At 44.5% G+C, this 19,907-nt stretch overlaps 1 protein-coding gene across 1 annotated transcript in view; it reads left to right on the top strand.

Moving 5' to 3' along the window:
- Positions 1-19,907, top strand: part of CENPX (centromere protein X) — a 940,759-nt gene that overhangs the window by 246,966 nt on the left and 673,886 nt on the right. The window lies entirely within an intron of this gene.

Consider the following 19,907-nt stretch of genomic DNA (forward strand, 5'->3'; position numbering starts at 1 on the left):
AGTTGGGAGATACCCTCCAGGGTACTACAGATGCTGCTGTCTCGGAGAAAGTTACAGCACATCTCAATACCCTTACATCTATTGCAAACTCGTCCATGAGGCTGATTTCATACGCAGCCGAAGGGTCGAGTAGGGCAGCGGCTTCAGCGATTGCTCTTTGTAGACAATCCTGGATGCGCTTATGTTCCTTTGCGGAAGCCTTCAAGTCTTCCTTTACTAACGCCCCATTTGATGGTGCCACTCTCTTTGGCCCCAAAGTAAAGGAGACCCTTACCCGGTGTGAGCAAGAGGGAAAGACTCTGTCTGCTGTCGGAGTCCGTTTTTCCACCCCATCCAAACCGTACCCCAAAGGGCAACGTGGTGGAAAAATGTGGTTTCGAAAACCCCAAGGTTCTTTCCCAGGCACACAGGGTGATGCCCCCTCTAGAGGCAGAGGGGGGGCAGAGGTGGAAGACGTCGCCCTGGCGGCAGAGGGGGTCCGCAAAACCAAGGTGACAGGGATACGCTCCCCGGGAAACCTTTCCAGCACTCCTGAGAGGAGGCCCGACTGTCCTGCTCTGGAGGCAGTCGGGGGTCGCTTAGCTTTATACCCTCAGGCCTGGCAAAGTCTTACATCAGACAATTGGGTAAAAAGCATTGTTACCAGAGGTTACAGAATTCCCTTCCTATTGCCCCAATTCCGCAGAAAAGACTCCCAGATGTGCCGCCTCATCTGCGAGGCCCTGCAGCTATAGAAGTTTCAAAGCTGCTAGAAAAAAGAGTCATCCAACCAGTCCCAGCGGACCAAAGAGGATTCGGAACTTACTCAAGGTTCTTTTTAGTTCCAAAAAAGACAGGGGACTGGAGGCCAATTCTGGACCTAAGCAAACTCAATACCTTCATCAAGAAAGAAAAGTTCCGGATGGTCACGCTTCAATCGATCCTTCCATTCTTACAGAAGGACGACTGGATGTGCTCAATAGATCTAAAGGACGCATACTACCACATCAAAATGGCCAGGGCGTCCAGGGATCACTTGCGCTTCCGTCTGGGAGCCAGTCACTTTCAGTTTCGAGCCCTGCCCTTTGGTCTGACCTCAGCCCCCAGGGTCTTCACCAAATGTATGGCAGTGGTAGCATCTCACTTGAGACGCCTGGGATTCCAGGTGTTTCCGTATCTGGACGACTGGCTCCTTTCTGCCACCACCGAGCGTCGACTGATTCAGGCCAGGGATTACGCACTACAACTTTGTGTTCATCTCGGAATTTCCGTAAATTTTGAAAAATCTTTACTACAGCCATCACAGCATATCTCATTCATAGGAGCAGAATTGGATACGCGTTGCTTAATTCTAAGGCTTCCTCCAGAAAGGATAGCCTCCCTACAAAACCATATATCTCTTCTTCTATCATCCAGAAAATCCCCAGCGAAACTGGTTCTGAAGGTTTTGGGTCTCATGGCAGCTTCTCTCATTGTGATACCCTTGGGAAGACTGCACATGAGAGTTCTTCAATGGCTACTGTTTGCACAATGGTCGTTCCAACAGTTACCCCTGACGCATCTAAATTCACATCACAAACATATGCAAATCACACCTGGCTTGGTGGCTTCGACTTGCAATCTTTCCAGCGGAAGACCATTTGTGCTACCCACGACAGCTACGGTGACCACGGACGCTTCCCTGATAGGGTGGGGGGGCATCTTTCAGGGACAGACAGTCCAAGGCGAATGGACCAATTTGGAGTACAATCTGCACATCAATGTTCTAGAGTTGAGGGCAGTGTTTCTAGCGTTGCAACACTTTGCTCCCCTTCTTCCTCTAGGGACAATTGCAGTTCAGACGGACAACATGTCCGTAGTCTGGTACATAAACAAACAAGGAGGAACCAAGTCTTATCAACTATGCAGAGAGGCCATGAGAATCTGGCAATGGGCGGAGTCCACGGCTCGCTTTCTGATAGCAACGCACATCCCGGGGTTATCCAACGTCATAGCGGACAGGTTGAGCAGAGCTATCCTGTTACCTCACGAGTGGTCCCTCAAACAGTCAGTTGCGAAGGAAATTTTTCGCAAGTGGGGCCAGCCTTCCTGCGATCTCTTTGCGTCTCCAATGAACGCCAAATGCAGAAGCTATTTTGCCCTATTACCCCCTCCAGGGGAAGTCCCCAGGGACGCTCTGGTTCACGATTGGCCCCCGGGTCTCCTGTACGCCTTTCCTCCTTTCCCCCTGATTGCAAAATTTCTGCAGAAAGCCAACAACCTGCAAAGGACGATTATCCTCATTGCCCCATTCTGGCCTCGTCAAATCTGGTTTCCCTTTCTTCTGGCACACCGAATTCGGGAACCCTGGATCCTGGACCCGGAGCCGGATCTACTGACCCACTCGTCAGGGGCTCCCCACCCGTCGCTACTCTCCCTCAGACTAGCAGCTTGGCTGCTCCGCTTCCCTACTTAGCCAGGTCTGATCTTCTTTCCCCTGCAGTTCAGAATATACTGGTGGCTTCTCATAAAGCTTCCACTACAAAGATTTACACTAGTAAATGGAAGCGTTTTGTGCACTGGGCAAATACACAACAATTGGACCCCGTGATAGCTCCTCTAAATAGGATCTTGGAGTTTTTGACCGAACTGTTCCACCAAGGAGCTTCTCCTGCCACTTTGAGAGTGCAATTGTCTGCCATTTCAAACTTTCATGTGGAAGAATGTGGGGCTCCTATTATGGCTCACAGACTTTGTAAGGCCTTTCTAAAAGGATCTTTCCATATTAGACCACCAGTTAGAACTCCTACATCACCTTGGAACTTGAACCTTCTTTTATCTCAGCTGATGCTACCACCTTTTGAACCAGCCTCTTCCTGTCCTTTGAAATTTTTGTCATGGAAGACCCTCTTTTTGGTGGCCATTACATCGGCCAGACAGGTATCGGAGCTTCAAGCTCTTTCCGTTAAACACCCTTATTTGATCTTTCACTCTGATAGAGTATCTCTTCACACTAATCCGTCCTTTCTTCCCAAAGTTTGCTCCGTTAATAACATTAATCAGTCCATTGAGCTCGCTACCTTTTTCAAAAACCACTCCAATAAGTTGGAATATATGTTACACAAGTTAGATGTTCATAGACAACTCAGATTTTACTTGGATAGAACAAAAGATCACAGAAAAACAGACCAGCTTTTTATAGCCTTTGCAGACAGCAAAAAGGGTATGGCAGTTACGAAACGAACCCTTTCCAAATGGCTTTCCGATTGTATTATTTTTGTTTATGCTGCCTCGGAGCAAACTTTACCTGTCAAGCCCAAAGGGCACTCTACAAGATCAGTATCTACATCCCTGGCTCATGCAGCCCGCCTACCGTTAGACACTATTTGTGCGGCTGCCACTTGGGTCTAAACCACATACATTCATTACTCATTACAAAGTAGACAGGATTTCTAGGGACAGGGCAACCTTTGGTTCCACTGTGCTCAGGAACGTTCTCCCGTGAGTTCCTCAGGAACATGGAGCTAGGGACGCTACCCAGGTGTAAGAACAAACGGAGAGATTGAACACTCTCACATATAGAAGTTATGTCCTTACCATAACGTTCCATGTGGAGTGTTCATCTCGCCTTTGTTCTTACATTCCCACCCTCCCACCCTCAGGAAGAACGTCCAGTTTAGGTGTCTGGTTTGGTTCTCCTGCTTCTGCCTTATGCAGTTGTTGTGGTTATATTTTTCAACTATGTTTGTTCTTGTTGGCATGAATGTGTTATATTCTCTCTGTTGGCTTCTGGTTTGCTTGCAAACTAGATCTGAGGTAAAGGCAGAGGGGGATTGTGGGAGTTAGGTTGGTCTCGAGCTTCTTCTCGATGCAGAGCTTTGCCAAGCGGCCAACACAACCCAGGTGTAAGAACAAAGGCGAGATGAACACTCCACATGGAACGTTATGGTAAGGACATAACTTCTATTTTCCATGTATTGGAGTGCATACATGAACTATTTATTATGAATGTATCTACTGTCTTTTTTCCCTCTGTACAAAGAAACTACATTCTTGTGGAGTTTTGTGAGTGCTCTGATGATTTTGCACGCTGAGTGGGTGGGAGAGGGCCTTCTCTTGGTATGAATCTCTTATACGCTTAGTTATTAATTGTTTCAGATCTGACATCAGTGATGTTGACAACGGATATGAATAATAGATAAAAAGGTGGCCACAGTCCGACTTGAGTGACAAGAAAGGTTGTCATCTGAGTTGTGCCCACCAGTTTAACTGTGGGATAGACAAAATTACTTTGATCATGTGAAGATGACAGCGGAGGGTGAACTGCCTGCAACGTTTGGTGGAAGTTTTCAAGTCAGGGTAGTTTGAATGATTCCTATCAATTTGTAGAAAGGCTCTTCTAGGTTGGGTCATACTTCTCAAGTGTTCAGAGTTTTGGTGCATATCCGTTGTTTCACGGATCTGTACTTTTATGTCAGATCATTGAGGACTGTAGTCAATAAGTAATTCAAGATTCGTATTTTATCCTCTTTCAGTAATTTTAATTTGTCTAGAGTTTTTGAGTAAAGAAGTTGAGAGTTATGAGTTGGGGTTTTAGTACGAACTCCCCTAGCGGCAGCGTTCAAGAATGTGAACCACGTCTGTTGTAGTATTAACTACTCTATTATTACGGTTTGTGGGTCTGTAAGGCAAGTGGACTGCACCCCTTGATCAACTTAATTTTTTGAAGCCATGTAGACTGGTATATGGAGTGGATTGAGAAGCCCATAGCCCATAAATTTGAGGTTGTTCTTGATAACTTTTCCTTCTTGTAGTGACTGCTTGCAAAGTTCGCAGTTTAAGAAGAAAATTGCCACCACATATAAATTGTTTTGTAGATAACTTTATCCAGTCATTCGTGTAACGTGCAAATCTCTTATGGTAAACTGCAATCTAAGTTAGACCTGTTTGTAAGGGGCGCACTCCTCCTAGCACACAGTAGGGGGAAATAGTTTGTAGATATAACAGTCTGTATTTCAGTATAGTTTCTTTACAGACTGTTGAGGGGATGGTATATGCCTCGATCCCACTCTGAACCTTTTGCTTATCTACAAAACATGTAGTATCAGAATTACTTGATCTAGGGATTTAATTTCCTTTGTGACATGAATAGGTCATGTCCTGTTCTAGGGTCAGGTATGTATCCCACAGAATTCCCCTTCCCTGGAACAGGATTCCCATAAATGTGAAGCAGAGCTCTCTTTTCTAACCTTGTTCAAGAAAAACCTGGACCAGCATATAGGATATTGGGTGTGCACCCCATGTCAAGCACCCATGTTTCTGATGGACAAAGGCATTCTATACATTTTTGTTCTAGCTTACATGCCTCCAATAACCTCTAAGGCCCACATACTTTTGGTTTCATTTGGGATGCTTGACTGTATGTATAAAAACCCAGTGATCATTAGCCTAACATACACACATAAAGCTGTATGGGGTGGTGACCAAATTCAGACTCAGCCCAGGTGAAATTGAATACATTTTACAAACAAAACAATATAGAAATGTAATAATATTTCAGATTTTTACATAGATTACATATGTATTTTATTGAATAATTTAATATGTTACTTTCTGAAGTGGGTCAACCTTCAGAATCAGTGAAGTGCTTTTGAGTTCCATCTACAGTACATCACAAAGAGGATTACTGGCCTCCGACAAATACCCTACACTGACCACCTCAAAAAACTCCAGCTTTACTCCGTAGCATATTGACTACTCCGAGGTGATCTCTGCTTAACATATAAAGCTATGTCAAACCCAGAGCTGTTGGACATGCTACACCTAAAGAAATCCCAATCCCTCCGAGCTACACGCTCTAGGGACCTAAACCTTGTCACCACAATAAACAGGACATGCTGGAGGGATAGATTCCTGTCCCAGAGACTTCCCATACTCTGTAACAGGCTACCCATCTATGTCAAGCAAAGTTCTTCATTAGCACTCTTCAAGAAAAATCTTGATGATTGGATGGGAAATAGGAAATACACCCTGGGGATCACTTCTGTGTGTCTGCTCGACAGTGGCACAGGAAAATAACTTTATTGGGTGGCGTAAGCCAGGGAACCTTGTTGGCTAGGCTTACGTAGGCCCTTGGGCCGATAGCCTAGTACCTACCTATGAACCTATAATGCTATTAAAAATACTGTATGTGTACTACTAACACCTAACCAGATTGTATAAAATGAATGCCATTAAAATACTGTATGTATACTAACACCTAACCAGATTATATAACACTTTTTATTCTGTGTATTGCTAATTACAAGGAAATTGCATAAAAAAATGTGTACACTGTTTTATTATTGTAAATATTATGTTGTAAAAATTTTCATCTGTAACTGGAACTTTTCTCCCCAGGCCTGCACTGAAAATGCTTTTCTGACCCAGTGAACTTTCCCAGTCAATAAATAAATAAATAATTATATCTTTGCTATCCATATTCGTAAACAAGTGCTTACAGGTTCTCAGTTTTTGTATTATAGGATCATAGGAAGTTACTAGGCTACTGGCCTTGAGGCCCTTATAAGCCTAGCCAAGAGTTTAGCCCATGTTTAGACAAGTCAGCACCCGATGCTTCTGTCCAGCAGGGACATGGGTGGAATCCCAGGGGTATATTTTCTGTTTCCTATCCAGTTATCCAGGTTGCGCTTAAAAAAGGGTAAAGAGGTACCCTGCTTGATGTGGAGAGGGAGTCCACACCACAGATAGGGGAGTCCCTGGGACAAAAATCTGTCCGCCAACAAGTCCCATTGATATCACAGACCAGGTTGAGGCCACCTGTGCGGGTTATTGGAGTGGAACTTGACTTGCGGATATGCAGCAGTTCCATCAAGGTGGGGTCCGAGATCGCCTCGTATGCCAGACAGAGGTCTTTTCTAAGGAGTCTGCGTGAAACTAAGTAGAGTTATAAGGCTTTTAGCCTATCTGTGTATGGTAGATTTTTGAGGCCCTGGATTCTCCTGGTGAGGAACCTCTGTGGTCTCTCCAGCTGCTGCATGTGCTTTGCGAGGTACATGCTGAAAGGGGCATTGTGCTCAATAATGGGCCATATAAGGGAAGAATACAGGGATGTTATGACCTTCTTGTCCCTAGATGAGATACCCTTACTTATGAGATGGGGCATTTAGAAAGCTTTCCATACAAAGGAAGCAACATTGTGGTCAAAAGTGAGGTTGCTATTAACCCAAATCCCTCACGACTGATTGTGTGCTTAAGACGTTGTTATTAATGTGGTAATTTGCGGGAAAGTCACTCTCTCCCCAATGGGATGATGATGCATTTTTTGGTATTCAGCTTGAGGCCATGTTTCTAGCACCAGTCATTTGTTTGGGTGAGACCCTCTTGGAGGATGTCCACATTAACAACTAGGGGAATTGATGACAGTGCCCAGCTTGCAGTCCTCTGCAAACTGGGTTCTATCAGAGAGCCAGTTAGCTACCCATCTGGTAACATACGGATTGATGCCTAGTTGAGAGGGTTTATCTATTATGCCCCTGTGGGGATTAGTGTCGAAGGCTTTGGCCAGGTCAAGGTAGGTGGTGTGCACCATCTTCCCCTCATCCATGGCTTTGGTGACGGTCTCCAAGAAGTTGGCCAAATTTAACAGACATGACCTTCCCTTGATGAAGCCAAACTGTGCGGGATCGAGTATTTGGAGGTTGCCAATGTCCTTGTTAATGAGGTCCATGATAATCCGTTCCATGGCCTTGGAGATCAGGCTAGTTAGGCTGATGGGTCTATAATTTCCTGGATGGGTGGACGCTCCACCTTTGTGCAAAAGGATGACAGTGGCTGTTCTCCACTCAGCTGAGACAAAGTCGGTACTCCGGCACTAATGGTGCTGCAAGTTCCTGCCTGAGTTCATGTAAGACGCAGCTGGGGATGTTATCGGGTCCCATGGAGGTTGTATTTTTTGCCTTTTAGAGAGCAGTGATGACCTGTTCCCGAGATATAAGGGGACGGGGGCAGGTACTGGGAATGTCCTGATTTACTGATGGGTGGAACAGAGGGGTGAAGTTTTCACTGAATCTGTCAGCCAGCAAGTTTGCTATATCTACAGCATTTGTATATGTGGTGTCCTTGACCACCAGTTCTGACCAGATCTGGGTGCTTCCTTTGAGATTGCGGACATATGTGAAGAAGGCCTTATGATTGTCTCTAGTAGATGTGGCCAATTTGGACTCTGTTTGCTTTGAAGGATTTCACTAGTGCTCTTATTTGCTTGTTCAGGCTAAGGAGAGATTACTTCCAGTTGGTCACCTGCTCATTCTTAGTCCTGGACAGCAATTTTTTTTCCTTTTGTTATAGAGTTTATTTATTGCAAATGTCCACCAGACAGGTTTATTCTTCCTTGTGGAGGATGATTTAGTCTTGTTGTGTATTCTTAATTCTATGCATCTATATAAATGCTCGTATAGTGCTTTGGTATAGTTTTGGATACTGGTGCCAGTTCCTAGAAAGGGGGAGGGTGCTGTGAAGCTGTTTACAGCCTCCTGAACGATGGTATATAATCAGCTTTGGAGAATTTTTTTTGTTAGACCCTAGCTAGGGTGGGGTCTGGGGAGATGGTGACTACAAAAGTGTCCGCTTTATGGTTGGATCTTACCAGGGAGGACGATACTGCAGGGGTTACTCCCGTTAGTTAATACCAATTCCAAGATATTATCACCTCTAGTGAAGAGATCCTGGTCTGTTTTGATACTGCATGCTGCTTTTATCACATCTGTCTTTCTAAGTATTTATGTTGATCTGTTCCCTCTTCTATACTGTTCTAACAGTGACACTTCTCGTCTTAATTGCTTTATAGTTTTCTCCATTCAGTGTTTCCATAATGGGATTTTACTTTTTCCCTTCCTTTCCCTTGTCGCCCTGCATTTTTTGGTAAGACTTTATCTGTTTTTAATTTAGCTGCACAGTAAAGCATCCTATTTACTTTTGTTATATCACATGAATTTCTGTTAATAATCTTGATTATTACGTTCATTGGTTTTATCAGACTTCTAACATCTTGGGTCTTACTTACTTTTTGTAATCTATTTCTTTCATTGATCTTAATATGTCTAACCATCTCTTTTATATCTAGCAACTCTTACTTTAGATCATTTTCTTCTAAATTGAGGGTACATTCTTTGCTCTCCGTTTCCTGTGGGCATTCTACATAAAGTTCCAGACCATCTTCCTGTGACATATTCTCTTCAACTGCATCCTGTATCATCTGTTGCTCTTTCATATGGGAACTCATTGGCCCATCACTTCACAACATTGACTGTGTCAGTGTTGCCTTTATTTCCTGCTCTTTCCATTGCAACTGCAGCTGAACTTTTATACTGGTTTCCTGTTGAAGGCTTCAGAGCATCTTCATGTGGCAAGTGGTCATATGCTTCCCATTCCACCTAGTTCTGCCTAATGTGGGGACTCGTTGTTCCATCATGCTGTGACATTATGCAAGTTGGATTTTCTACACTAAATCCTTCACTTTGCAGGCAATCATTAACTTCATTTTCCATTTCTTTAACTTCTCCATTACTAATCCTTTTTCTACTTTCCCCCTTTGTTTTATTATTTTTTGAATTGTAAAATTTTTCATATCCTCATGCCTTTGCCTGTAATTCTATTCAAATATCTTAGGTGCTGCTTTTTTGTATTGATTAGTTTAGCTTTCTCCTTTGAATAAATATACTGCACCATATGAAAACTCTTTTTTTCTTTCCCATATCCATATTTCTTTTTCAGATATCACCTGCTCTATCTGTTTCACTTTAATTTGGGGACACATTGTTCTATCATGCTGTGACATAACCTGTGTTAGACTTTCTACACTAAATCCTTTACTTCGCACACATCCATATCTCCAGCTTCTATATGTTTAACTTCTACTTTAATAATGTTCTGTTCTACATCCCCCCTTTGTGATCTGATTTTTTGTATTGTGAAATTTTCCATCTCTGGGTGCCTTGATTATATTTCTCTTTAAATATATTTGGAGCTGCTTTTTTGCATTGATTTGTTTGGCTTTCTCTTTTGCATAAATATTGCACCATATCATATCTCTTTTTCTTTTCCATGTCTCTATTTCTTTTTTATACCTTTCAAAACTCTCTAGGTTTTGTTCTTTATATTTTCATGATACTTCTTCTGTCACTTCTTTTTCCAAGCAGTCTAAAGATTATTTGTTTATGTAATATTTTTGTGGATCTGTTGTATTAATGAACACAAATTTGCATTTGAAGCTTTTGACAGTTTTTTTTCTTGCTCAAGTGTTTTTCTTTCATCTCATTTCTTCTTAATCTTTTTGAATATCTTCTATCTGGAAATTCTGGGCTTCTTGCATAATAGTAATAATACGCAATTTCTTCCTTGTCCATAATAGTCCATTCTGTCATCTTTATGGCTCTTTTTTTGCTTGCCAGTTTTTGTGGACTGCTGCTTCCTTCTACAACAGGTTGGCCATCTTCCCCCTGAGCCTGGCCTAACCCCATTGTAGGCATGTTTTCATGTCTTAAGGATTTTACACTGTCATTCCTTCCAGTCCTGGCACCAGTGCCCATACCAGAATCAGGCACTTTTTATCCTGGAACTTGTGCACCCAGCTGTCTTTTTTTATTTTTAACCTACCTCTCTCCAAGGTATATGCTATATAAAAATGCAGTCTATATATCAGTGCCATCTTGGTGAGGTTTTGTGAAAACAGGGTCCACCATGTGAAGGCACACACCAAGACTTGAGGATGAATTCAGTTCCAGCAATACTATTCTCCTTTTCTTAAAAATGTTATCTCTCCATTTGGACCCCAGGTCCCTCCCTCTTTAACCTCATTTGTTTCTTTGAAACAGTCATCAAAGTAGTGGATAGCAGTTATGCAGAACAATCAGTATATATGGATCTGCCTAAGTGGCTATCTGACATCTATTTCTTAGACCAACCCTCCTGGCCTACAGTTATCTAAGTTTACAGATGACTGTAAATTGGGTGTTGTAATTTGATCTTCCAATAGCTCACAAGTCCTTCAATGTGGATTAGACCATGCATGTTAAAAATAAGTGCAAGGATAAACAAAACATTTCAGATTATGCCATATATGTGACATAAGGGATCTAGGCACTCTTTTTTTTTTTTTTTCCTTATCGTTTGAACATCATGTCTCTGTGGTAGTTTGGAAAGCCTCCAGTCTTGCTCATCTAGTTTCCAAAAGCATCTCTTCTAGATCCAAAGAAGTCTTAATTCCCTTTGACCCGTATCTCATTAGACGCATTCTTGAATATAAGGCCCTGTTTGACATGTATTTGACTAAAGATATCACTCAACTTGAGAGATCTCAGAGATTCCTAATTATAATATCAGTAGCCTGAAGACCCTTAGTTATCCACACAGACTTGCAGCCTTCTCTCTCTGTACTTAATCTCTTATGGAGTCCTTTATGGGGATCTGTGACTAGTATTTTGATCCATGAAAGATCTTGCCCTCTTTGAGCTCCTATTTCTACACAGAACAAATGGTTCCTCCAGTACCTGGTTAAAGGACTAAACTTTCATCAGTACATACATTTGACATGTTGCCATAACAAGAGTCATATCCTAGTGTATTTCCCACCTCTGGAAAAAAAAATTACAAAACATGCCAAGCAGAGTAGCTCTCTTGCCACCTTGAAGGCAAGCCTAGATAACTGGATTGGTAACCACAAATTTTCCCCCGGTCTGTGTTGTGCTCCCCTCCTTGAGGCAGACTGGAACTTTTGAATATGTGTAGCGCACCCGCTGAAGTAGATATGGATTCCTCCCTACCTGACTCTGATGATACCCCTATAGGCCCAACACACCAAGGTGGCAAGAATGACAGGTTTTATTCTAAGTAACACATCTAGTTTAAAAGGCAATAGTACAACCACAAACAAATTATTTCAACAGTGCAACAGTTAGCAATAAGGCAAGGTGAGATATGCATGCAATGAAGACATACATTCACCTTCTTCCCCAGAACTCAACAGAAAAAGGTCTTGACATTCAAACATGCACAAAGACGGCAATATCAATGAGCAGTACAGCTTTATAATGCAGTAATACAAACACAGAAAAAATGCAATGTCATTAAGCAATAAGAGTTATAATACGATACAGATATGAGAAAATGCAATGTCATTGAGCAGCAAAATTCTTGAAGGCAGCAGTACTAACACGAGCAAAATACAATGATGTTATGTAGTCCAATCTCGCCTACATTCTTAACCATGGGTTCGGAGCCGAATATCGGCTCCGACTCGGCCAAACTTTTCTAGCTCAAAGTCTTTCTACTGGCTGAGCTAAGATGGTATCCCATGCTGCATTGCTCTGTATCCACAGATCTCGTTTGCCGCTCGTGTAGCTCGGACGTGGTCTCACTCTTGGCTGTGGCTAAGTACCTTTTTTCTTCTTCTTGAGAGAATTTATTGCAAACAAAAGCTATTTTAATAGCTATTCCTATTTTGGTGTTATTTGTGAAACTTTTTCGGTGTGTGATTGTTTTTTGTGGTATCCCACTAGCTGTTCCAATGGACTAGGCCCGTTTCTGTTAAAGGACCTAGTCTGTCCCCTTGTTTCCCTGTCTGTCTCACTTTGGGTCTAAAACCGTTTAAATTAGAGGTTTTAGTCTTAGTCCCCTTCGTGTGTGTACTACAGCTGGTCTAAACCGTTTAAATTAGAGGTTTTTGACTTAGTCCCCGTGTGTGTGTCTGTATCTGAGGATTGTCTGGTTAAAGTTGGTTTGTGGTAGTTTTTTTCCCGTGCTCAGTGTGGTGTAATTTGTGACTGTTTTTCTCCAGTCGGTTCAGTACCTGTGATCTTTGTCTTGGTGATTGTGGTAATTCTTAAGATGTCTAAAGATTCGAAGGAGCACAAGCCTTCGGGCTTTAAGAAATGCTCAAAGTGTGGCTATAAAATATCCATTACCGATGGACATTCGGTATGTGTTTATTGTCTGGGAGCAATCCATCTGCAAGAGTCTTGCAGCTTCTGTCATGCATTTAGTCTCAGGGTACTTCAGGAAAGAAAGAATAAGTTAATTCTGAAGGGACTTTTGAAACCCTCATTCGAAGAGGGTCTGGAATCTGCTTCCAGCTCTAAACCTAGATCCACTAAATCAAAAGAGGTCTCCGGCTCCTTCAGTTTCCTCGGAGCCACCGGAGAAAGTTATAAAATTGGCTTCGACATCCTCGGCTCCACTGTCCTCGGGGCCGCAGGAAGTGTCGGTGATGATGGAACCAGCGTCGGCTCCAATTATATTTTAACCTATTCGGAGCCGATCGCCTAGTATGAGGCAAGTATCTCCTGAGAGGAGATCTCGATCTCCCTCCCTGTCCTCCAAATCCTCCAGGACACTATCGGATGTGGATATCGATAGGGTGGTGCAGAAACTCCTTCAGTCACCGGTTTTGGCTAAATTGCTCTCTGCTCCGTCCCAGCTGGCTCCGGAGCCCATCCTGCAACCTACTTTGATTCTTCCTCCTCCGAGCGCATCCCAGCCTTCGGAGCCTGAGTGCTCGGCTCCATGTGATGTTTCCAGGTCAGTTCCGATGCCCCCTCCTGGCTTATCGGTGCCAACGTCAGCTCCGACCCCGTCGGCGCCGTCCACGGGATTCGGGACTCGGGATTCCTCAGTTGGGCCCGAGCGAGAGGCCCCGGGACATCTTTCAGTTCCTAGTCTCCCTGTCGGTGCTTCGGCTCGGGGTACACCGACTCCTGTCATGGCCTCGGAGGCTGGTCATTCTTCGTATTTGGGGGGGGGCAGCCTTTGAGGCCATGCGGAGTGCGCTGGCCAGATCGTCAGCAACATCATGCAGGTCGGTCATTCTGTCCCCTACCACTCCAGTGCGGGTCTCTGATCACCACCTATCTTTAGACAGCGGAGCCCCAAGGCCTCAGGGTACACCCACGAGTGGTCCCCAAGTTTCTGAGGGCCCCTCAGAGTGTTTGCCTGAGGAGCCCCCTAGAAAGAAAACGTGCAAGAGGAAGCACATAGACTCTCAGGATGAGTCTCTCACCTCAGATACTGACCTTGAGGAATCTGAGGCGTTCCCCCAAGTCATCCTTTGAGGATGTTTCTTTCTCTGTCATCCTAGAGATATTGAAAGAAAGAGGTGACTGGCCGTCCAAAGCCCCCTCCGAGGAGGAGTCGGTCTTTCTGAAGGCCTTCGGTGCTCAGCCCTCCGCCTCCTGGGTGTCTGCACCCTTCGAGCTCCTGGATTTGATTTGTCGGAGGATGTGGGAGAACCCTGATTCTGTGGAACCTGTCCCCAGAAGATCCAATAAATTTCTGTCTGCTCCCCGGGTAAGGAATTTTTGTCCAAGGGAGTCCCTGTGGATGCCATGGTGGTGGCAGCGGCCACCCAGAAGGAATTAGCCGAGACTTCTTCCTCCGTCCATCCTCCTAACAAGGAGTCTAGGACCATGGACCGGTACGGGAAGTGTATCATCTTTTCAGCAACCTTTACCTTTTGGTTGCTGAACTACTTATCTCACTTTACACTTCTGCAGAGAGATCTCCTCAAGGAGCTTGGAGATGCTCTCATGGGTAACGTTTCTGAGGCGGTGGCCCGGACGGTTAACACCCAGATGTCTACCCTCAATTCCATCGTTAACTCCTCCATGAGGCTGATTTCATATGCAGCCGAGGGAGCAAGTAGGGCAGCAAGCTCAGGAGTCGCCCTTAGGAGGCAGGCCTAGATGCGCCTTTGTCATTTTGCGGAGGCCTTCAAGTCTTCATTCACCGACTCCCCCTTTGATGGTTCATCTTTGTTCGGAACCAAGGTGAAAGACACCCTCACCAGGTGCGAGCAGGAGGGAAAAACTCTGTCTGCTGTAGGGGTCCGTTTTTCCCTTCCCTCTAGGCCTTATCCCAAGGCCTAGAGGGGTGGAAAGATGTGGTTCAAAAAAATCACAGAATTTTTTTCCCGGTGCACAAGGTGAGCCCCCCTCCAGAGGCAGAGGAGCGGGAGGTTATTCAGGAAGACGCCGCCCTAGAGGCAGGGGAGGTCCCCGCAACCCTGGAGACCGCGACTCCTTTCGCGGTTCTCCCTACCATCGCTCCTGATGGGAGGCCCGACTATGCGTTTCTGGAGCCAGTCGGGGGTTGAATATCGTTATACGCAGAGGCCTGGCAAAACATCACCCAGGACCAATGGGTTTTACGAATAATTTCTGGAGGTTATGTCATCCCCTTTTCATCAGATCCCCCTCCAGTCAGGAAAATCCCGGACATTCCACCCAGTCAAAGGGATTACATGGCTTCAGAGATTTCAAATCTGCTACAAAAAGGAGCCATCCAGCATGTCCCCTCATACCAGATCAGATTAGGGACTTAGTCAAGATTCTTTTTGGTGCCGAAAAGAACAGGGGACCTGAGACCCATATTGGATCTCAGCTGATTGAACAACCATAGACAAAAGTCCAAGTTCCATATGGTCACATTGCAGTCAATTCTCCCATTGTTGGGAAAAGAAGTATGGATGTGCTCCATCGACCTCAAGGATGCTTACTACCATATCAAAATGGACAGGGCATCCAGTAGTCACCTATGCTTCTGGCTGGAAGCCAGTCATTTTCAGTTTCGAGCCCTGCCCTTTGGTCTCACCACAGCCCCCCAGGGTGTTCACCAAATGTATGGTGGTGGTGACTGCTCACCTGAGACGTCAAGGATTCTAAGTGTTTCCTTATCTGGATGACTGGCTCCTCACTGCCACCACCAGGCATCTACTAGTTCAGACCAGGGACACCACCATCACTCTCTGTCAACAGTTGGGCATAACATTGAACTGGGAAAAATCTGCCTTGTTGCTCACAGCGTGTCATTTTTATAGGTGCAGAACTAGACACCATTCAAATGCGGGCGTTTCTACCACAGGAAAGAATCAGAGCCTTACAGCAACAAGTTTGTGCCCTGCTCCCTCTGAGAAGAGCGAAGGCAAGATGGGTTCCCCAACTCCTGGGGACTATGGCTGCGACAATTATGTTAGTCCCTCTAGCAAGATTACATATGAGGCTCCTTCAGTGGCTTCTCTTTGCTCAGTGGTCTCTCCAAAGGCTTCCACTTTCCCACCCCATCCTACTCACGGACAGGTGCAAACAGGATCTCCATTGGTGGCTTTGCACCAACAATCTGGATGGGGGAAACCCTTCGTTTCACCAACCCCGATTGCCATGATGACCACGGACGCCTCCCAGATGGGTTGGGGGGGGGCATTATCTAGGTAGAACAGTTCAAGGCATGTGGCAAGAGCACGAGATACATTTGCATATCAACATCCTGGAGTTGAGAGTGGTGCTACTTGCGTTGCAGGCACTTCAGAGCTTTCTCCCTCTCGGGATTATTGCAATCCACTCGGACAATATGTCAGTGGTGTGGTATCTGAAGAAACAGGGAGGAACCAAGTCATATCCCCTGTGCAGAGAGGCCATGCGAGTGTGGCAGTGGGCAGTGTCTTCCCAACGTTTTCTGGTGGCAACGCACATTCCGGGGAAGTCCAACGTGATCGCAGACAGGCTCAGCAGACCTATTCTGATGCCTTACGAGTGGTCCCTGAACCGTCTAGTTGCGGAACGGATCTTTCGCAGATGGGGTCAACCTTGCTGCGACTTTTATGCCAGCCCTCTCAGTGCCAAATGCAGCAGCTATTTCACGTTGATCCCCCTTCAGGGGGAGTCACCCAGGGACGCTCTAGTCCACGATTTGCCCTCCGGTCTGCTATATGCTTTTCCTCCAATTCCCTTGCTGTCAAAAGTGATTCAGAAAGCACAATCCTTGGGAAGCAGAATGATTCTGATTGCCCCACACTGGCCTCGTCAGGTTTGGTTCCCCTTTCTCCATCCCTACATCGTGGACGCGCCCTGGATTCTGGACCCACAACCAGATTTACTGACACACATGTCAGGGCAGCTCCAGCCCTCTCTCTGGACCCTCCGGTTGACAGCCTGGCTACTCCACGTCTGTCATTAGTTAGGCTTCATCATTTTTCACTGGAGGTAGTTCATATTTTATCTTCCTCTCATAAGCCCTCTGCTAGGAAGATTTATTCCAGCAAATGGAAGAGATTTTTAATCTGGGCTCCTACCCAAGGGCTTGACCCTTACACAGCCCCAATTGCTTCTGTTTTGGAGTTCTTGTCTATGCTTTTTCGTCAGGGCTCAGCATCTGCCACCATAAAAGTCCAATTGGTGGCGATTTCTAACTTTCATGTTGCTAATGAGCCTAGTCTGATGGCTCACAGACTCTGTAAGGCTTTCCTGAAGGGCACTCTGTTACTCCGTCCTCCTGTTTCGGAACCTGTCATGCCTTGGGATTTAAACTTTGTTCTAAAGGCTCTTACTTCACCACCCTTTGAACCTGCAGCTACTTGTGATTTAAAATTCTTGACCTGGAAGTCTTTTTAGTAGCCATCACATCAGCCAGATGCGTTTCAGAGATTCAAGCTCTTTCTATAAAACCCCCATACTTGATTTTTCATAAGGACAGGGTTTCTCTCAGACCGAACCCTTCCTTTCTTTCCAAAGTGGCGTCTATCACTAATCTTAATCAATCTATTGAGTTGCCAGTGTTTTTCCCCAGTTCTCAAACAAGGCAGAATTTAAATTCCATCAATTGGATGTACACAGACAATTAACGTTTCTATCTGCACAGAACCAAAGATCTCAGAAAATCTGATCAGTTGTTTGTTTCCTTTTCGGAAAACAGAATTGGGTCTCCTGTCTCCAAAATCACTCTGTCCAGATGGATATCCAGTTGCATCTCGTTCATTTATTCTTCAGGGGGTAAAGATATTCCGTTCCTGGTCAAGGCTCACTCTACTCGGTCTGTATCTACATCTACAGCCTATCAGGCCAGATTGTCTATGGATGATATTTGTGCTGCAGCTACTTGGGCATCTCCTCACACTTTTGTTACTCATTACAAGTTGGATGTGGTATCTAGGAGCAGGTCTTCCTTTGGTTCCACAGTGCTCAGGAGTATTTTCCACTGAGCCTCCCAGGATTTAGGTGCTGGGGACGCTGTCCCACAGGTAAGAATGTAGGTGAGATTGGACTACATAACATCAAGAAGTTATGTACTCACCATAACATTCAATGTATGTAGTCCATCTCGCCTCACATTCTTACTTACACCCCCCCCCCACATTCCCCCTTCCTGGAGGATCTGGAGGTTAGGACTGGTTTTCAGAACTCCCTTCACTCTTGGTTTGTTCTTTCTTTCCTTGGGTGTTGTTATGCATGGAGTATGAGTGCTGGTGTTCGCAGCAAACTAGATCTGGGGATACAGAGCAATACAGCATGGGATACCATCTTAGCCCAGCCAATAGAAAGACCGAGCTAGAAAAGTTTGGCCGAGTCTGAGCCGATATTCGGCTCTGAACCCACAGGTAAGAATGTGAGGCGAAATGGACTACATACATAGAACGTTATGGTGAGTACATAACTTCTTGTTATTAAACAATGAAGATGTATAATGCAACAATACAAACATGAGAAAATGCAATGTCATTGAGCACTGCTAACACCCTCAACCCCCTTGATCAATTCTAAACAGACCAACTATGAAACACTTTATTATACCTTGTTCACTGGCCAGTGACTACTTACAGTCTTGCTGCCAGCCTGATGGGGCCCAAGTTGGAGCTCATATGGATCCCAGTTATTTATAATCCACAAAGCATTTGGGGGGGGGGTCCACAGTCTTATAAAAATATAAAAATGACGGCCAGTGCCTCTCACCACTCCGTCGAGAATATCCTAGTGACCAGGCACCGTGGCTCCTCTGATGAGAAAAGTAGAAAAATCACCTGCCAGAACTCTGGTAATCATCTATGGCTTCTCTGTACTAGGCCCAAAAGGAACTCTTTTCTTGCTGAATCATATGCAGGCGTGGAACTACTGGTTTCAGACTTCTCTTCTGATTCCACAAAATACCATCATCCAGGATTTTAGCAAAAGACAAGCACAATCTGCTACTTCACTTCCCTGTCCCAAAGCACTAGAAAAGAAAACCCAGTCATGCTGCAAGACCCTTTTTCCCTGCAGCTACCAGTTTGTCTTCCCTCCTTCAGCTAGTATCCCAGTCTCTCCCCTTTTACTTTCAAAATTGTCTTTTATATCCCTGAAAAGGAGCTGCACCTTGTGGTGTAATGGTAAACTAGACCCTTTTTCCCTGCAGCTACCAGTTTCAGTCTTCCCTCCTTCAGCTAGTATCCCAGTCTCTCCCCTTTTACTTTCAAAATTGTCTTTTATATCCCTGAAAAGGAGCTCCACCTTGTGGTGTAATGGTAAACTACAGTCTATTACTTCTACAATGAAATACAGTGAGAGCTACATATGGTTTACTGAATAGGCTTATAATGTTATGTAGGCTGATTGCCTAGTATTTAACTATGCATCTATGGGATAAGAAATGCAATAAGATGGTTAGGCAAAACTTGGACTGAAGGAACAGAAGCTCCTCGTATATTATTTGCGGAAGACAAGGATAAAATGGAGACATTTTTCATGAATTCTGCAGAGATGTGCAATTTTACCAGGACTTGACTTTATTATGTTACAGGGGTGGGCAGTGATGTCTCTACTCGAGAGTAATGCATTTGCACTTAGAATTTGTAAGCATTTTTTGAACAGCTAGGAGTAAGGTGGCCACAAGTGAAAGTGATGTAGTGAAATACAACTGAACAAAATGTATTTATTTATTTATTTTTACATTTGTCAACCGGGTTAGTCTGTCTGGATTCTTAGAAGCCCTTTTTCAGCAGAGAACCGAGGAGAAAAGCTCCCAAAAAAAAGTTTAAGTAAACAAATAGTAAGAACAAAGATAAACACATATCACATTTTAAGTATACATGCAGTAAATAGAATGGATAGAAATACAATACAATACATATATGGAAATTTTCACGTAGTATG

This window comes from Protopterus annectens, chromosome 4.part0, assembly GCF_019279795.1.
Source record: "Protopterus annectens isolate FY-2018-M chromosome 4.part0, PAN1.0, whole genome shotgun sequence".
NCBI classification, from domain to species: Eukaryota; Metazoa; Chordata; order Ceratodontiformes; family Protopteridae; genus Protopterus; species Protopterus annectens.